Raw genomic sequence first — 20,486 nt, forward strand, 5'->3', positions numbered from 1 at the left:
GGTCCTTGACAGACTATATGAAGCAGCAATCTGTTGCTTGACCGGTTAGCTCACCCGAACACAGTTCTACTGCGCTCCTCTGGGATGTTGTCGACGGGGAAGTGCACTACTCGTGTCCTGCTCAGACTTCCTTCCGTGAGTATAACCGCAGATGTAAAATTGTGGCCATAATGAGCGATCAACGCCCAGAATTTTGTGACGAAACTCATGAGTTCGAGTTTCTTGCAGTCGATGGATGGGCTGCACTTTGAGGACGACACTCGTTCTTTCCATTAATTCCGCGCATGTTCCTTTAGGGATGGTCTTTTCTCATCGCACTGCCACTTTTTCATTACCGAAAGCACTTAGTCGCCAGAAAAAGAACAACGTTGTGCGCTTAAAACGGAGGACTATTATGGATACTTTCTGCATGATATATAGCTCGAAGGCAACCCCACTACCCACCATAAATATGAGAAGCGAACACTATTCGCAAATCCCTTCAATGGTGAGGTTGTCTGGGCAAATTGCGCCTCTCTCCGCTGCTGGGTTATTGATGCTGCACTACCAGTAATTATCATCCACTTGCAATGGAGTGTAGTCCACATCACAGGAGCTTTAATGCTTCCACGACGCTAGTATAGGTGGCATGGAATTTATCTTTAGCTGATAACAACAAATCATTCTTCTCGTTTATCCACAGGAATCGTAGAGAGGAATTTTAGCTCGAAGAGAAGATAAAGAACTATTTGCGTTAGGGCGTCCGCTTTTTTTCTGTATTTTGGCGCTGTTGTTGAACACTCGACAAGAAAGTTGGTAGTGTGATATACATAGCTGAAAAATGCTCCTGTCGGAGCACAAGAGAGGAACAAATCTTGACACTGTCTTCAAAAGACTCTAACAGAAACAGGGGGAACCAGATACCTCAGACCACATTCCACCAAAAATTTTGGCATGCGAATGTATTCGTGCTCTTTTAACACAGAAAATTCTAAATCCTTCTACCGGTCTCTCATTGTAGTTAGGCCTTCATACTCACCACTGACCCCTCACTGCCACTGTCTATGTACGCCACTTTCCTCTCTCTCATTTACACTGTCTCCATGTCTTTCTTTCTCACTGCCACGGACTCCTTCGTATCTATTGTTGTTACCAGGTCTGTTAGGGCACATTAGGGGCGTCAACGGCAACGGATGTTGAGTTGTCACTGTGAAGGATAGAGAGACGCGCCGTACTCGTCTGAGACAGCGTTACCAGCAGCTGACAGAGTTTGAAAGAGGCCTAATTGTAGGTCTCCATTAAGCTGATTGGTCGTATCACGCAATATCCACATTTGTACGACAATCGGTTATGGCAGTGGCCCGATGATGGACTGTGTGGGAATGTGGGGGCAGGCGTGTCCTTCGCCCAATTTCCGGTCGGCCACATCTAACCACCACAAAGGAGGATCGCCGCATGATGCAATGAGCAGATCGCGGCGCCTTCACACGCGCGCCTGCCAACCAGGAACAAGTAATGGGTTTCCTGCAACATTCTTCGTCAACCCGCACCATTGCTCGGAGATTAGAAGAAGCCGCACTGGGAACTTCCCACGCCATGTGTAGGTTGTCAGTAACACCACAACACAAACGGATGAATTGGGAGTGGTGCAGTGACCGGGAAGCATGAACTGTTGACGAATTGTCTCTCATTGTGTTCAACAATGAATCGTGATTCTGCCCTACCCCGGATGGCATCGTTGGCGAGTATGGCGGCGACCTGGGGAAAGATCCCATTCTACAGATTTTTGAAGACGCACAGCAGCGCTGATCCGGGCATCGCGGTGAAGGGTGTAACTTCAAGTGACCACTGGTAATGCCTCAGCGAACTCTGAATGCACGTCGCGGACATTCTGCGTCCTCGTGAGTGACATCTTAACGCTACAGCATAGTGATGCCATTTTTCAACAGGACAATACTCGCCCACACATGGAACACCTCTCTATGAACTGTTGAATTACTTCCTTGACCAAAAAGATTCCCAAATCTGTCCCCAATAGAACATGTTTGGGCCTAGCTCAGCTCCCGATGCCAATATCCAGGATGTCAAGGATTAGTTACAATAGTTGTGAGTCAGACTGCCTCAGGAGAGGGTACAACCCATTCATGACAGTTACAGTGCTGCTTGTGTTATAAAGAAGCATGATTAAATGTTCTCTCAGATACACATTACATCGTACTTTTTAATAGCGCGGGCACTGCTATTTCGTATTTATTCTCCAATACTAGTCACTCGACTCTCTATATACACATTCTTCGTGCACAGGAATATACTTAAAGTGTGAGTGCAGGTTGTGACACGTGGACGACGACATTTCAAAGTTTCTGTCTGGCTCCGATTCGTACTTGGACGGCAGAAAATATTAACTCGACCGCTTGCGTAAAGCGGGAAATCTGGAATCGAGCCCCGGCCCAGAACAAATTTTCATCGTCGTCGTTCCAATATACAACCAAATGTGGTTCATATTTGCAGATGTGAATACATTTCCCACATTCATTACAGCTCGCAGTCGAATCAGTGCATGCATACAGGCCATAGCAGGTGCAACGTCGTATTGATAAGTGGACCCGTCCTACCAATTTCTTTGTAGATTTTATTCGATTTTACAATCACTGAAATACCATCGCACACTCTCTCAAGCCGTTAAGCTTCATTTCGTTTCCTCCTACGCTTCTGAATGCTTCGGGCTAACTCAACTCCCGATGCCAACATCCAGGATGTCAAGGACTAATTACAGTAGTTAATGTACTGGGATTATTTTGTCCGAGATGTAAACGACGAATTGCACATAATATCACAATTTATTGATGACTTAATCTTTACTATTTGCGCTGAAAAATCTTAAATTGCATTACGGTAACGTTTCCCAAGTTTACTTAATGGCTGTATACGATATTTGTAGCAATGCCATTATATACGGTAGTCAAAAGAAGACATCCTATCGACATCACATCTATGACGTTAAAGATAGTGAAGTAAGTGGAAATGTTTTCAGATTTACCTGAGGCAGTTTGGAGAAACTGCGAAAAACCTCAATCAAGATAGGGTCTCAACTCCAATCTTCTCTATTGTGAAACCAGTGCCCAAACTACTATGCGCCACCTTCCCCCCCCCCCTCCTCACCCTCCCCCCCCCCACCCCCCCGCCGCCCTACCCCAGTTATGATGTCATTGTGTTTAAAACTTAACCAGGCCTTCTACGCAGAAATCATTTAACTAACGTTCAAGTCAGATTGATATCACATAATAGTAAATGCGTCTCACCCTACCAGTGTCAGTGGTTTCCTTGCATGATAATTCATTACAACTGGATGTATGTAAAAACAGTGGATAAACTAGTAAATCTGTATTACGTTGTTTTTAACTGATAATTTGCTCTTGTGAATTTTCGGGGCTATAATTATGACATGAAAAGCAATAAGTCACTTTGTAACACTTATGTAGATTATTAATTATTCATACTACAATAATTGAATTATGTAACGTCCCTGCCTTGAAGTGCATGTAAGAGTTTCCTCTTATTCTGTCATTTGATGTAACCTGAAAATATTTTGTAAATGTCTTTTCTGAAATTACATCATTTTATGTACCGAATTGTGGTACTTAAGTGGTTCACACTTGGAGGATATAGAATTCTATACAACTGAAAAGCTGAAAGAAAATCCTTCCGCAATGAGAGAGCTTATGCAGCAATGTTAAAAGGTGGAAACACGCGCGTAGTCTTTGTGGAAAATGTAGCTCGTACCCAGCGTCGAACGAGACATCATCTCGAGTATTCAGTGAAGCTAGGAGTTCAGAAAACTGGAAAAAAATATTATTTGGATGTGGATAGCTGTTTGCAGTTAAATCGTGGCATTTACTAAATTGCCGGCCGCTGTGGCTGTGCGGTTCTAGGCGCTGCAGTCCGGAACCGCGGGACTGCTACGGTCGCAGGTTCGAATCCTGCCTCGGGCATGGATGTGTGTGATGTCCTTAGGTTAGTTAGGTTTAAGTAGTTCTAAGTTCTAGGGGACTGATGACCTAAGATGTTAAGTCCCATAGTGCTCAGAGCCATTTGAACCATTTCCTAAATTGTTCTGAAATTTGTATTTCCGACGTCAAGAAGATTTTGTACAGAGCAGTCACCCTTCAAGAGCCTCATTACGTCATACAGCTTCGTTCCTCCGCCACAGAAGGCCGCCACTTCAACTACTCTCAGGAAATGTAGCAATTTGATTTGTATTTATGAGCATAGACCAGATTGTGCTAATCTTCTCAGATAACAAGTTTCTTTCTTTCTTTGGCCCTTGTCCCACTTCACACGGGGTCGGTCGTGTTATTACGGATTTGACAGTGTTAGTTGCAGAGGGTGGCTGGATGCCCTTCCGGCCGCCACCCCAAAATCCCTGGGACATAAGTAGTGTACCCCAGCTGTCTGCATCTAGTGTAAGCCATGGAACAGTGCGAACGTTTTCAAATGTCTGCGCGTCATGTAACTGAGGCGGAACGTGGGGACCAGCCTGGTATTCACCTAGCGGGATGTGGAAAACTGCCTAAAAACCACATCCAGGCTGGCTGGCATACTGGCCGTCGTTGTTAATCTGCTGGGCGGATTCAAACCGCGGCTGGCGCGCCTACCCGGGTACAGGAAGCAGCGCATTAGCGCTCTCGGCTACCTTGGTGGGCCAACCTTCTCAAATAACAAGTACTTACCACTACATTTGTGTAGTTAACTCTCATTTATTCATAATAATGTGCCTTGATAGGATCCTGCTCTGTTACAGAAACTTTCAGAGTTTTCATTTTCAATCTACGAGAAAGTATCTAACTGAATCTCTAGAATTATTAAAAGCAGTACTAAATTTTCATAGAGCAATAACTTTTTAGTTTTACAGGTGGTCTTTAGCGTGGAGTGCTTTACGTGATAATCATAGTTCATGAGCCAGTGCATAATAAAGGAGTAAGCGATTAATGCTCCTAATTTTCAATTATTAAAATCATTGTATGGTATACTAATTTTTATAATAAAACAGTGGTCATAAAATAAATACCATACTATAACATTTCCAAGGCCTACAACAATCTTACCTGCAGCACAGGTTTGTAAATGATGTGTATTTCTATTGCTTTTTTATGTATTACGACTGTTTAGAGCTAGAAATAGTCATCGAGGAGTGTATCAATAGACAGAACCATTTCACAGTCTTCCTTTTTGTTTAGCCAGTGTGATAGTAACTATACAGTGAATGTTTTTGTAACACTCGCTAATTAATTTTGAAACATTAGTGCATCTGAACATATTATTTGCATTATTTGACTTGAACTATAACAGACCCAAGGTCTCATGTACAACCCATATTCTGTGCTACGCCAAAGTTTACATACAGTCTGTAAGAGCCACTACTGTTCTTGTTAATTAAACTAACAACTTGGTAATTATATCGAAATTACTGTCTTTCACTAGTGAAGCCTTAGAGCCATCCCATGTCGAAATTATCAGTACTTGCCTTCTGCTGATTACTACCTTGCAATTATCATTATCCTTCACACTCTAGAGCATGCAGTATATGCTAGTGTGAAGTAGTTTGTTGCCATTAAACTTAACCAGATGCTAGCTCTGCTCATGAATAGTCATTTTGCTAATACATGCTAGAATGTGCAGTTGTTTTCGCTTTACAGCAGTTACCTTACCTTGCTTGCTGTATGTTTAACTGAAATTACTTTCTCCTGATGAGGCTGGCGACCGTATTTACTTGCATGATCATAGCTTTTATGACCAAACAATATACTACAGGTTTGTCCGATTACTTTCTAATGTACACGATTTCGGTCTAACTTAAATCCTGGTAAAGAGGTAAAATTATAGGCAGGATTTTCTTGTTGTAGTAACGCCCCTAGAGTACTATAGCTCCCGGTGATAAATGTTCCATCTTTTAGTGCCCGTCTGCTTTCTCCCTTGAATATGAATCCAGGGTAATCGTCCACGTGTGAGCTTATCGATAGCATCTGTTCAGCAGATGATAAAGGAGACCCTCATGGCTTAGTGAGCCGTGAAAGGCAATTCCCGAAGAGCTCGACCATCATCAATTTATCCACTGGCAGCTGTGGAGATCCTGGAAGCAGATTAATGAGATACGTCGGACCTCGCTGTAGTTGGCGGCAGCGAGGATTCTCATTGATCTCTTCGTAACTGTGCCTCTCTTCAAGCGTTATCAGCGGCCACTTCTTGTTAGGCTTCAACCTGTTATCGACACCCGCATCCTAAGAGACACAATATAAAATCGGTTTTAAAACTTTATTTAAGGTTGAGAATCTTATAGAGAAATTTAGAAAATTTCAGGATCTTATAGTTTTATCGAGTGAATATAGAGAATTTCGGAATGAATAGTGAATAGTTTAGGACGTGGTAGCACAGACTGATTCGAGTAAAACAATCAAAACAATCCACATAACACATGTTTAATTTTTACTGATTACTTTAAGTGAGACGGAAATTTTGTACTTTGAGCTGGTGTGGTTTTTACGTTCAGTGTTAAATTCTTATCATTTTGTAAAAAATAAATGAATTTCTATCTCTAAATCTGAGTGATTTATGACAGGTTGAATACCGATTATGTAAAATAGGTGTTTTGAGATAATACGTTTTAAAGTTTGACTTTATTATCATTGTTTAATTTGACATTTTTAAGAAATAAAGTCCGTAGATATATTATCCTTAAAATAACCTTTACCAAACGATAAATTAACATTACACATTAAGTGGTTATCCCCCTTCAGACCAATAGCATATTATAGTGTACAAAAATTTAAAACCAAATAAATAATAATTTAAAACCAAATAGAGTATCTGGAGAAACATTTTTTCTTTTTGGCAGACTATTGATATTTTGACTCGGTTGTATGGCATATTTCAGGCCGAATTTTGATTTTGAAACCATTTTTGTATCAAAAACCACCTAACATTTTGAATCAGAAAACCCCCAAAATAGATAAGGGAGATTAAATATTTTATGTTGGCCAAAGGATTTGATTTTCTAGTTCTAAAATGCTTGCGCGTGAAGAGGTTCACTATCGTTCACAGGCAGCATTTTCACCTATTCTTCTTTGGTTCCAGATGGTCGGTCAGGATCCTCCTCAGCATCCTCATTGTCACTGAATTGAGCTCCTGGTTCAGGTCCTTCTTCTACTTCAGAACACAGAATGTCTTTTTATTCCTCTTTGCGGTAGCTCCTGATGTCAAAAACACGTTCGTTGCTCTTGTCACCCCTGATGGAATTATTGCACTAGGAAACCCAGTTGAGACTTTCCATTAAAACGTTCTAAACGGGGTACTAGCAGTAATAGGCAGCCCAGGTGGCTGACTAGTGGGATAAGGATATCACATAGAACAAAGCGGGAATTATATCAATATGTTAGAAGTAGTCACAATCAAGCTACAGTAGCCCATTACGAACAGTACTTTAAGGTGATTAAAAATGTTATTAGGAAGGCAAAGAGTATGTGATATACTAATAGAATAGCTAATTCAAAGGATGAAATTAGAACCATATGGTTGGTTGTGAAGGAAATGTTCAGTCAGCAGCACAAGGTCAACGACATGAAGTTAGTTCGTGGTAAAAATATTTCTGTTACTGATATATCAGATATATGTACAGTACTTAACAACCATTTTCTGAGCATTGCTGGTGAATTAAATACAGGGAATCATATAACTTTCCTGGCCAATGCCTTTCCGAGATTGATGTCTGAAATACTCCTCTGTGATACAGTCAAGGGGGAGATTGAGTCAATAATTAAATCACTGAAGACTAAGGGCTCTCATCGACATGATGGAGTGCCTGGCAGAATACTAAAGTACTGTGCTGCACATGTTAGACCTGTATTTAGCATTATTGGTAATTTTTCCTTTAGGAATTGTCAGTTTCCTGAATGATTGAAGTACTCAGTAGTAAATCCGCTTTATAAAAAGGGAGAAAGGGATAATGTAGACAATTTTAGATCTATTTCTATGCCATTAGTTTTTGCTAAAGTTATTGAAAAGGATATGTATGTAAGGCTAATTGATCATTTTATATCAAACGATTTGCTATCAAATGTATAGTTCGGCTTTAGAAGTCGTTTAACAATTGAAAATGCTGCATTATCTTTTCTCTGTGAGGTACTGGATGGGTTTAACAAAAGGTTTCGAACGCTAGGCATATTTTTTGACTTAACTATGGCATTTTAATGTGTTAATCACAATATATTGCTCCAGAAGCTGGACCATTACAGAATAGGGGAGTAGCTCTCAATTGGTTCAGCTCTTACTTGAGCAACACACAGAAACGGTCATTATTCACGATGTTGAGAATGGCTGTGATATGGGTTCTGAGTGGGGTACAGTCAAGTGGGGGGTGCCCCAGGGATCAGTGTTGGGTCCACTCCTGTTCCTTATTTATATAAATGACATGTCCTCTAGTATTACAGGTAAATCTAAAATATTTCTGTTTGCTATGACAATAGCTTGGTAGTAAAGGATGTTGTGTGGAACATTGCCTTGGTTTCAAATAGTGCAGTTCATGACCTAATTTCATGGCTTGTAGAAAATAAACTAACGCTAAATCACAGTAAGACTCAGTTCTTACAGTTTCTAACACGCAATTCAACAAAACCTAACGTTTTAATTTCACAGAATGGGTATATGATTAGTGAAACTGAACAGTTCAAATTTCTCGGTGTTCAAATACATATTAAACTGTTGTGGAAACCCCACGTTCTGGATCTTGTTCAAGGGCTTCATACTGCCATTCTTATTATTTGAGCGGTATCTAAAGTGAACGATCGTTCGACACGAAAGTTAGTCTACTTTGCTTATTTTCATTCGCTTATGCCATATGGTATTATATTTTGGGGTAACTCTTCCCATTCTAAAAGGATATTTTTGGCTCAGCGGTTCGGGCAATAAGTGGTGTAAGTTCACGAATCCCTATTCATGAGTCTGGGTATTTTGACATTGGCCTCTCAATATATATATATATATATATATATTCCTTACTGACATTTCTTGTTAACTATATTAGCTTATTTCCAAGCATAAGCAGTTTTTACTCAGTTAATACTCGGCAGAAATAAAACCTGCGTTTGGATCGGACTTCCTTAACTCTTGAGCAGAAATGTGAGCGGTGTACTGCTGCATGCATTTTTCAACACGCTACCTCTCACGTTCAAAAATCTTAGTAGTAATCCAGGAGCTTTCAAATGTAAACTGAAGAGTTTCCTCATGGGTCACTCCTTCTATTCTACTGAGGATTTCCTTGAAAAATTAAGCTGATTCTTGTTGTATTGTTGATTGCGTTTACTTAAACTTATGGACTGACTTTCTTCGGGTTCATAAACATTTTATTTTTATCTGTTATTACTTTTATGTTGTAATTTCACGTAGTGACACACTCCATGACCTTGGAGATTTGCTCCACAATTTGGTCCTACGGACTTTGACGTGTAAATAAATAAATAAATTCATCTCTTCTGGAAAGATTCGGTGTGCAAATTCATTTCCATCGATGTCCATTTTGCAATGTAAACTACTTTGGAAGCTGACGATGAACTCAAAGTGGATTTATTTCTTTAGGTGAAGTACTTTGCCAGCATTACCATTCTTCATAACATTTAGACATACATATTTATCCATTCACAGCGACATCAGCTTTTTCATTTCTACCAGCAATAACACAGTTAACTTGTAGGTGTAGGTTTCTGCTGCTATGGTAAAGTCAGATGTCTGCTTTTAGGGCTTTCAGTTGCAAATTTGTAACACCTGTAGGAATTTATAACTCTCATATACTTCTTTTTGTCCGTAGTCTTTTTTGTTATGAATTTGAAGTTTTGAAACTGTTTTTCAGTTTCCATAATTGTATTTTTAGACTGTGATTGTGGATGTAGACAATTCTCTTGTATTGTTCATGCAAGCCGCACTTACTTACAGATGGTTAGTATGCCTATTTGGCATTTGTATATGAGGTCTGTAATGGAAACTCTGCTGCCACTTGTGGAGAATATGGTACACGAGTTTCTAACCGCGGAATACCCAAGTAGAGAGTGTTTACTGATGTCGTCACTAAAATACGTAAGTGTTGCAACGGCCAGCAGTCGCACCTCTTTTGAACGTGCAAATAAAGTTAGTACAACGCAGTCCTTAAACAAGAATTTCTACACACATCAGTATCTCCTAAACAAGCATATGAGGGACATTAGGTATATATGGCCTCTGTGCTTATCACTTACGGCGTATTTGACATCATCGACGAAGAGATGAATGTTGACGACTGGAATTTTGTTTTGACTAAATGCACATCAACAATTAAACGCATTACCATTGTTTACTATTGAAGCCACTTTTACTAATGACAATGTCGGTAACAAATGTGACACACATCGGTGGTCCTGCGAAAATGCACGGGCCATATTGGAGACACATTTTCAAGAACTCCTCTAGGTAAATGTGTAAAGCGTCTAGGAAAACGTGGGTTGTGGATTCATACAAAATCACTTGATTGGGCCTGTTGTGTTGCCGCATCGTCTTACAGTGTATAACACAATAACTAATGTAGCTATCCCTTTGACGGTATTTAGGAAGATCATGAACACATATGCTATTGGAAATTAATCGAACCATATCTTGTTTCCTGAATGCTGAATGTTTAAGTATTGGAAGGACTGAAATCTATAAGATCGGAAATCGACCCAAAAATATTGTAGTTGAAAAGTACTGGCGTGGTCATGCAGAACAAAGACGTCGCCAGAATAAATTTTGTTAAACAAATTCAGCTAAATATTTAGCGAAAAGTAAAATAACTGCTGAATTTAACTGTGTCCAGAATTCTGTTTGGGAATCAGACACAATACTAACGATGTAAACAGTCACAAATTAATCTGATTCCTGGTTAAGTAAATACGACAGCAGCTACACCGTACTAACGAACGCGGATTGCTTTAGAGTGCAATGAAAATGTGTAATTGGACCATGTCACTTAACTGAAGAAAAGTATTAAACAGTCTCATATGGGTTGGCCCTGAAACGTCACTATTTATACACAGTAATTTTGAAGTAGTTACCAAGCTGTTACACTAACTAACAAAAACACTAGTTATTTTCATTGACTGTTTGTGGCCCTCTGCATTGAACAGATCATGAATTGTATCTGGTGAAACTATTACTGTGCAGCTCAATTATTAAAATTCTTAATTTTAAGAGCAGAGATATTTCAGGATTTTCACTGTAGAATTGCTCACAGACTAACTATAGCATGTGAGGGACCAAGTATAAATACACCAGTGCGGTATTACAAATCTGCTATGTAAAATGTAGTAGGCCTGTAATCTGTTATGGGCTGGAATGTAAATTGTAATCACTCTTTATACTAAGTAATTTATATTCTGTGAAAGTGTTGTAATACTTCTTGAAAATTAACATCTTACACAAATTTCTATTACACATTATTTCTCTATACTTTGAACTTATTCTTTAACTATAACACGAAGCACTTCACACGAAATATTCCTGCAAAACCAAAAACAATAGTTCCATGAAACTTAACAATACTTTCGATTTTTGCAGCTATTCAGTTCGATCTTTCACTGGTTTACCAGCTTGAAAAGGTTACTTGGGAACGAGGTTCGTGACACAAAACTTAAATTGAGCACTTATAATGTGATAACTTCAGCCAAACACTGGTTCATGCAAGTATAAACAAAACTAAATACCACTTTATCTGAAGGTGGATGCGGACACGATCATCTATAGCGTTAGAAAAACGACATATGGTGCAATTTCAAATGATGTGCCCTGGGTAATTCTTATTTCAAAAAATGGTTCAAATGGCTCTCACTATGGGACTTAACATCTGAGGTCATCAGTCCCCTAGAACTTAGAACTACTTAAACCTAACTAACCTAAGGATATCACACACATCCATGCCCGAGGCAGGATTCGAACCTGCGTCCGTAGCAGCAGCGCTGTTCAGCACTGAAGCGCCTAGAACCGCTCGGTCATAGCGGCCGGCTAATTCTTATTTGCTTCGGAAATACAAATCTCGAAGCAATCCAATAAAATGCCTTGATACAATGGCTAATAACAATTCACATAGCAGGCAGTTTCATCCACTTTTACAAAAATCCTTTACTCATTGAAGGCTAGCGACAGACTTCTTGTCAGGAAGACATGCGCACCGGCTCACGCTTATTCACCTTTTACGCACCAGCCTCAACATTTTTCTATTGTATACAATACATTCGCCAAACATGAACAAGTTATATACTTAACAGTTTAACACATATATAACTTGACAGAATATTTCAAAATAACATAAATTTACACAGTGAGAGAAAGTATTTACATTCGTCTCACGTTAAAGAAACTAAAGATTACAGATGTTACAGAATTAAAGTAGACATAGGTGATACAAGTGCTCCATTGTCTACACTTTGTTGACAGCATTAGTAAAAGGGAATCCTATGGCTTAAGGAATGGATACGTTTATCCAGGATGACGGGCCTTAAGCACATTCTACTCGTTATGTGATACGTCTAAACCTAACATTACCCGAAAAATGGACCGGCAGAAATGCTCATGGTTCTTGGCCAGTGAGACCGCCGTAACTTAACACTTTCGATTTTTGCCTGTGGGGACGGTTGAAAGGCCCGAAAAGTAAACAATACAAATTTACATTAATATTAAAACAACACTTCTTTAAAACAATCACATATGATTTTAATCTCAAATATCACAGACGATCTTAATAATAAACGCTCACATTCTGTCCTCAACAAAACATGAAACCTTTTTACTAGACAGCAACGAGCAGAACGCATTTGTCCAAATAAAAACCAATCAGTTTTTTAAACTTGTCAGTAACGAAGTTATAGGACGTCCGTAGCGCAGTCCCCCAGAGACACAATAGTTTCCTAGCAAGCCAAAAATACTCTCGAGCTCCATTTCCTACAACCCAAAGTGGGACGACTCGGATCCAAGGTAACATGCACACGTTGAATCCAGTTGATGAAGGAAGCTTCATGTTAGGTTAAGGGACGTCGCACAATTACGCACGCGCCGCCTTGTGATCGTATAAGATTACTCGACAGGGAAGAAGGCGCTCAGGTCAACGCGCGGCCGGTCAGCCACTCAGCGCTCCAACCGTTGAGGCGAGTATGTATGCTTCTCGGGCGGCGTCATCGGACAATCAGCTGTCTAGTGGCCAGGAGAAGAGGTGCCACAAACGTCCGCGTAACACAAACACGCAACTCAGCAGTACGACAGTCGAAACAATGGGTATTGTTTTCGTTTATAGCGCAAGTCGCCAAACTGTTATAGCAACAGTGCGGTTGCAAGCTCGGAGGTATTTTGACTGCGTCAAGCCCTTGCGACGTGCATGTTTTCTTTCTCCGAATTAGTCGTTGGACTTTAGCTGTTCTGTCGTCTCCACTTGTCGCTCAGTCGTTACGTCTTTCTGTTCGCGCTTCGTCGACCTGCTGTTGACTGCCCCCGATAGATGGTCGCGGCCTCATCGGTCTTCTTCTGAGTCGTTCTCAGCATTCCGTTCAGTATGGGTCACAGAAATTGGCCATGACTAAAAGGTTAGCGGAGTACCATGGAAGCAAAGATTGCAAAACACTTGCAACAGCAAGAGCTACAAGAGCAACTGCAACAGCAGTACTGACAACAGTTTCAGCAACAGCAATGACATCGACATCACAGTGAGTTGCTCCATCAAGAAATTCAGCTTCTGAAAGATTCATTGCACATACAGAGTACCCACCCCATGCAGGTAGTAGTCACTTCCCAGGTGACCGATGCCAAAGAGGATTAGGACACGTATTCCCAGCGGCTGAAACAGCACTTCACCGTCTTTCAACTCACTGACGACAGTTTCAGTTTGGCATTCTTCCTGTCATGGACTTTCCCGCGGACTTAATTCTTACTAACGAATTTGACTCCACTTTCATATCCAGTCGCCCTCACATTCGAGGACATGCGCACGTTACTTTCAAGTTTCGAGTGTCAAAAATTCCACGTGATAGCATCGCGATTCGAACAAGAAAACGAAGCCAAGTTACCTTAATGAGGACTATGTGTGAAGCCGTAGGCGGACTAGATTCAAATCGCTCTAAGCACTAGGGGCTTAACATCTGAGGTCATCAGTCCCCTTGACTTAGAACTACTTAAACCTAACTAACCTAAGGACATCACACACATCCATGCCCGAGGCAGGATTCTAAACTGCGACCGTAGCAGCATCGCGGTTCCGGACTGAAGCGCCTAGAGCCGCCCGGTCGACGGACTAGAAAGAAAAACTCCAGCTACAAACTTGAGAGAAAATCTTACAAAGTTCTTGTTTTATGTTAAATCGGCAAACGGATCTATGGCATCTGTCCGGACACTATCTGACCACGGTGGCACTGGGACAGATAATTACACAGTAGAGGCCGAAATACTATACGTGCCTTTCCAAAACTGTTTCACAGCGGAAGATGACACTGTAGTTCCTCGTTTAATCCTCGGGCGAAGGACATTATGACAGATTTCTAAATAAGTGACGAAGGGATAGAAAAGCAACTGAAATCCCACAACAGAGGAAAGGCCACAGGACTCGTTAGAATATTTGTTCGATTACACACAGAGTATGCGCAAGAACTTCCCCCCTTCTAACAGCAGTGTACCATAGGTCTTTTGAGGAGCGAAGAGTTTCTGATGACAGGAAAACAGCAAACGTCTTCCCCGTCCTCAAGAAGGGTCGTCGAACAGACGCACAAAACTATGGGCCCCTGTTTGACGTGTGTCAGTTGTAGAATTTTGGAACATGGTTTATGCTCGCGAAATATGACATTTCTGCAGACCAAAAACCTCTTTTGTAGGAATTAACACGGGCTCCGGAAACAAAGATCGAGTGAAACACATCCCGCTCTGTTCGTCCACGAGACACAGAAAGACGTAGATACCGGCGCCAAGATTCGTACTTTATTCCTTGATATCCGTAATGCAGTCGATACAGCTCCGCACTACAACCAAATGTACAAAATACGAGAGCACGGAATATCAGACCAACTCTGGAATTGGACTGTAGAGTTTCTAACTAACAGAACAGATCATGTCATTTTCTACCGAGAGAAATCTTCAGACGCAAAAGTAACATCGAACGTACCCCAAGAGTGTGTTTCAGGACCGTTAGTTTTCACTATATATATATATATATATATATATATATATATATATTGTGAAAACAGTCCAATTCCAGAGTTGGTCGGATATTCCGTGCTCTCGGTCTGCAGAAATATATATATATATATATATATATATATATATATATATATATATATATATATATAAGATTTTGTAGATAACGTCCGAGGTTCCATGAGACTTTTCGCGGATGATACTGTTGTGTACAGAGAAGTCGCGACTCAAGAAAATTTAAGGGGAGTGGAGGATTGAAACTTGGTGCAACGAATGGCAGTTGACCTTCAAGCTAAACAAATGTAAATTATTGCGTATACAAGAACAGAAAGACCCTTTATTGTACAGTTTCACGATCGCAGAATAAGTACTGGAAGCAATTACTTCCATAGATTGTCTAGGAGTATGTGTACCGAACGATTTAAAGTATAAGTAATAATCGGAAAATTAATCCCAGGAAAAGCAGATGCCAAAGTGAGATACATTGGAAGAATCATAAAGAAATGGGGTTCATCAACAAAGGAAGTAGCTTTCTAAACACTCGTTCGACCAATACTTCAATCAATACTGTTCATCACTATCTAGTGCCACATTTCAGAAACCGTTCACGTCCGCGTTTCACTTGCATACAAGGCTACACTCCATACATTTCAAAAAATACTTCCTAGCACTTAAACCTATAGTTGATGTTAAAAAATTTCAGTTCTTCTGGAACGCTTTCCTTGCCATTCCCAGTCTACATTTTACCTGTATATTCTCTCTACTTCGACCATCATCAGTTATTTTGCTGTCCAAATAGCAAAAATCATCTACTTCTTCAAGTGTCTCATTTTTTAATTTAATTCCCTCAGCGTGACCTGATTTAATTCGACTACATTCCATTATCTTCTTTTTCTTTTATTGATATCTTATACTCGCCTTTCAAGACACTGTCCATTCCGTTCAACTGCTCTTCCAAGCCCTTTGCTGTCTCTGACAGAATTACAGTGTCATCGGAAAATGCCAAAGCTTTTATTTGTTCTCCTTGGACTTTAGTTCCTACTCCAAAAAAAAAATACATCTTTGGTTTCCTTTTCTACTTGCTCAATATACAGACTGAAAAACGTCTCACTCCTCAACCACTGATTCCCTCCCTTGCCCCTCGACCATCAGGTTTCTGTTCAAATGGCAAATAGCCTTTCGCTCCCTGTATTTTACACCAGCCACCTTCAGAATTTGAAAGAGAGTATTCCAGTCAGCATTGTCAAAAGCTTTCTCTAAGTCTACAAATGTCATAAACGTAGGTTTGCCTTTCCTAACCTATCTTCTATGAAAAGTCGTCAATATTGCCTCGCGTGTTCCTACGTTTCTGCGGAATCCAATCTGATCTTCCCCGAAGTTGGCCTCTACCAGTTTTTCCATTCTTCTCTAAAGAAGAATTGTATTTTTCAACCGTGTCATTTTAAACAGATAGTTCGGTAATATTCTCACCTGCTTTATTTAGAAATGAAATTATTTTAATATTCTTGAAGTCTGAGGGCATTTTGCCTGTCTCATTCATCTTGCTCACCAGACGCAAAAGTATGTCACGGCTGGCTCTCCAAAGGCTATCATTAGTACTAACGAAATGTTGTCTACTCCTGGGGCCTTGTTTCAACTTAGATCTTTCAGAGCTTTGTCAAATTCTTCTTGCAGTACCACACATCTCATTTTCATCTACATCCACTTCCCTTTCTACAATGTTGCTTTCAACTTCATTTTCTTGTATCGATACTCTGTTTACCCCTTCCACCTTTCGCGTTTTCCTTCTTTGCTTAGGACTGGTTTACCATACCAGCTCTTGATATTTATACAGCTGCTTCTAAAAATGGTTCAAATGGCTCTGAGCACTATGGGACTCAACTGCTGAGGTCATTAGTCCCCTAGAACTTAGAACTAGTTAAACCTAACTAACCTAAGGACATCACAAACATCCATGCCCGAGACAGGATTCGAACCTGCGACCGTAGCGGTCTTGCGGTTCCGGACTGCAGCGCCTTTAACCGCACGGCCACTTCGGCCGGCTCACAGCTGATTCTCTTTCCTCCAAAGGCCTCTCTAATTTTTCTGTAGGCGGCATCTATCCTTTCCTTAGGGACATGTGCTTCTAGATCCTTACACTTCTCCTCTAGCCATTCCAGCTTATGCATTTTCACTTCCTGTCAATCCCATTTTTTAGATGTTTGTATTCTCTTTCGCCTTCTTCATTTACTGCATTTTTATATTTTCTTCTTTCATCTATTAAATGCAGTATCTCGTATGTTATCCAAGAATTTCTACTAGACATTGTATTTTTGCCTAAAGCTCCCCATTGGTCTTGTACTGTATTCCTATCCCCTGTTCTTGTCAATCGTCTTAATTTTCCTTCCGAAACTCTCAACAACCTCTGGTTCTTTCAACTTAAGCAGTCGCATCACCTTAATTTCCTGCCTTTTCCAATTTCTTCAGTTTTAATCTACAGTTCATAGCAAAAACATTGCGGGTACAGTCCACCTCTGCCCCTGGAAAAGTCTTACAATTTAAAATCTGGTTTACAAATCTTTGTGTAACCCTTACATAAGCAATCTGAGGCCATCCGGTGTCTCCAGGTCTCTTACACGTATACAGCCTTCTTTAATGTTTCTTAAACCAACTGTTAGCGATGATTAAGTTATGCTCTGTGCAAAATTCTACTAGGCGGCTTCCTCTTTCTTTCATTTCCCCCAGTCCTTATTCACCTATTTTTCATTCTCTTCCTTTTCCTACTACGTATATCTCGTGAAAAGACCACGAAGGTAATGTAGAGAGATTGGAACCTACACGGAGGTTTACCGGCAATCGTTCCTCCCGCGAACCGTTCACGGCTGGAACACAAAGTACCCTCCGCTACACACCGCAGGATTATAGATGCAGTTTAGTTTCCTTAAGATATCGTTGCCGAAGTTAAACCTTTCTTTTCTTTACTATTACTGAAACGTATGAAATAATTGATTTGAGAGAAATCCACTTTTGTCTTCTACGTGTCCTGTGTAATTTTCTAGAAATACCACTTTATTTAAAATAATGCAGTTTTCATACATGTAAATCTGGAATTGGCTGCATGCTTCAGATTACGTACTGTACGTATATATCCTATAAGTTTTTTCAACACCATCTTAATCGTGCATTACTATCTCATTGTTTTTAAGTACTCTCCACCACTGGCTAAATAGTGTTTGCCGTCATCGTATATATTGCATCTAATCAGATTAATTCATGCAAGAAAAATACTTTCTGTTGGCACTAATCACTATAACTTTCGTTTCTTAAAATGAGTCTACGAAAGTACAAGCTCGTTAAAATTTAGAGCTGGCGTAGAATCCGCAGACTGCGTAAATGCATCGAAAGTGAGATGCTCAAAACTGAGAAACATTGTACTGATAACAGAGCAGCAAGAGGAAAACGCAAATAGTAAGTGCTATTATTTTTATGTAAAACGAAAAAGCTTTAAAATGTGCAAAATGTAGTATCTATGTAGACTCAAACTGATAAAGAGACGCGTATATACTTGTGGCAAGATATGAAAAACTTCGTTCGGCCTTGTAAATATTTTTCTTATAACGAGGTACTGAAGAGATAATGGTATGAATTCGTCACGTTCTTCAATGTGATCATAGTTAATTATACCGACAGCATTCGAGATAAAACGATTATGAGAATATGTATTGACTTCATTTGCAATTGGGCTGGCAGTCGCGGCTGCGTGAAATTAATATCCTCTGCAGCAGATGCTCCTCTTGATACGCAACAGATAACACTCTCTCCTTTCCGCATACAGTTAAGTCCTTCCAATCCCTCTTTAAACACAGTGTAGTTCGATCAGTTAACGAGTGGATTGTCAATATTTTCTATCCAACAATGAATCATAGCAAAATGTGAAAAAGTTATTGATTTCAAAAAATTTTAACTATTTTCAGATCTTTACTCAAATGTACGCAAATGTGTATGAAAACCTTTCCCTGTATGAGATGTTTCGAATACTTTCTTTAGCATTCATCTGGTGGTGATATGAGGTTTTAGCAGATTTGCTGCTTCAAAAGGGTGCTGTTGCCCTTCAACTCAGTGATGTACTTGATATTGATAAAACAAACTTGCTTGTCATTCTGACATTCTTATTAATATATTCGAAAACGGGCCTCTGAGTAAATCATGAACTTCGAGAGGAATTAAACACACGAGTTACTTAAGAGTCTCCTTGGAACGAACAAGGCTTTAGAACTTCTCCATACAACATACCTCATACACAACAGAACATATTCAGTTGCCAGTTCCAGATTTTCTTGATAAGGAGCTCAGTAATAACAGTTTTGACGACGGGCGAGCCTACCAAAACGATAAGGGCCTCACGTAGCCACAGACTTTTACTGAGTATGTTGAGGGCGTGTTACAAAGGCTACAGCATTTACAGTGATAAATCCACCGCCTTCTTCCAGCGATAACTCAAATGTGTCGCTAGCTAATCTTCATCTCGCTCTCCGAACCACTGTGCCAAACTCTAACGTCTTTGGCTTCGCTGTAGCTTTTGACTAACATCATGGAAACACTGGCTTCAATCCCTGTGAGAAGCGTCCTCCGTTCCTTCTTGTGTACCTATGAACATCTAACAAACACGTTACCTTTTGCATGTCCTTGTCACTAATTTCCTTTCTTTGTTGTCTATGGACGGCCAGTGATTGGCGACTACAACTCTTCCATCACGACTGTGGTCTGAGCTCACTGAGAAGTAGTCAGTCGAAACGCAATTCTGTCTAGGGGACAATTCTCAAAAACAAAAATATATTCAAACATCCAGAAAAGCGAATGTCTTACAGATCCCCTGTGGTGTAAGAAAGCAGTCGATGCATGTTTTGGAGTAACTGTATGAAGTTAAAAAAAGAGTCATTCATTTTGAGGGGATCATTCTGTAAAATTTCTAACTCACTTTGCTCCATTTCGATTTCCAATGGCTAAAGTTTTCCATCACATTTTATTTAATACAAGCATAAATATACTGTAAATCCTGTGAGTGACCGTTGGAGAAAGAAAATATTCGCACTGATATTCAAAACGATGCTCTTCTCGAAAACATTTGGATCGTATGGTTGCCTTAGGTACTCCATAATACTCTTCCAGCCGTTAGAGAAGTCCCACAAAATGTATGACATGCTGGTAATAGCACTGATCAGAGGCTGCGTAACCTTGGAAGCGAAATAAAAGTATATAACTAAGTACCCCCTCACACACACACACACACACACACACACACA

This window comes from Schistocerca serialis, chromosome 2 (genome assembly GCF_023864345.2).
Source record: "Schistocerca serialis cubense isolate TAMUIC-IGC-003099 chromosome 2, iqSchSeri2.2, whole genome shotgun sequence".
In the NCBI taxonomy this organism is placed as follows: domain Eukaryota; kingdom Metazoa; phylum Arthropoda; class Insecta; order Orthoptera; family Acrididae; genus Schistocerca; species Schistocerca serialis.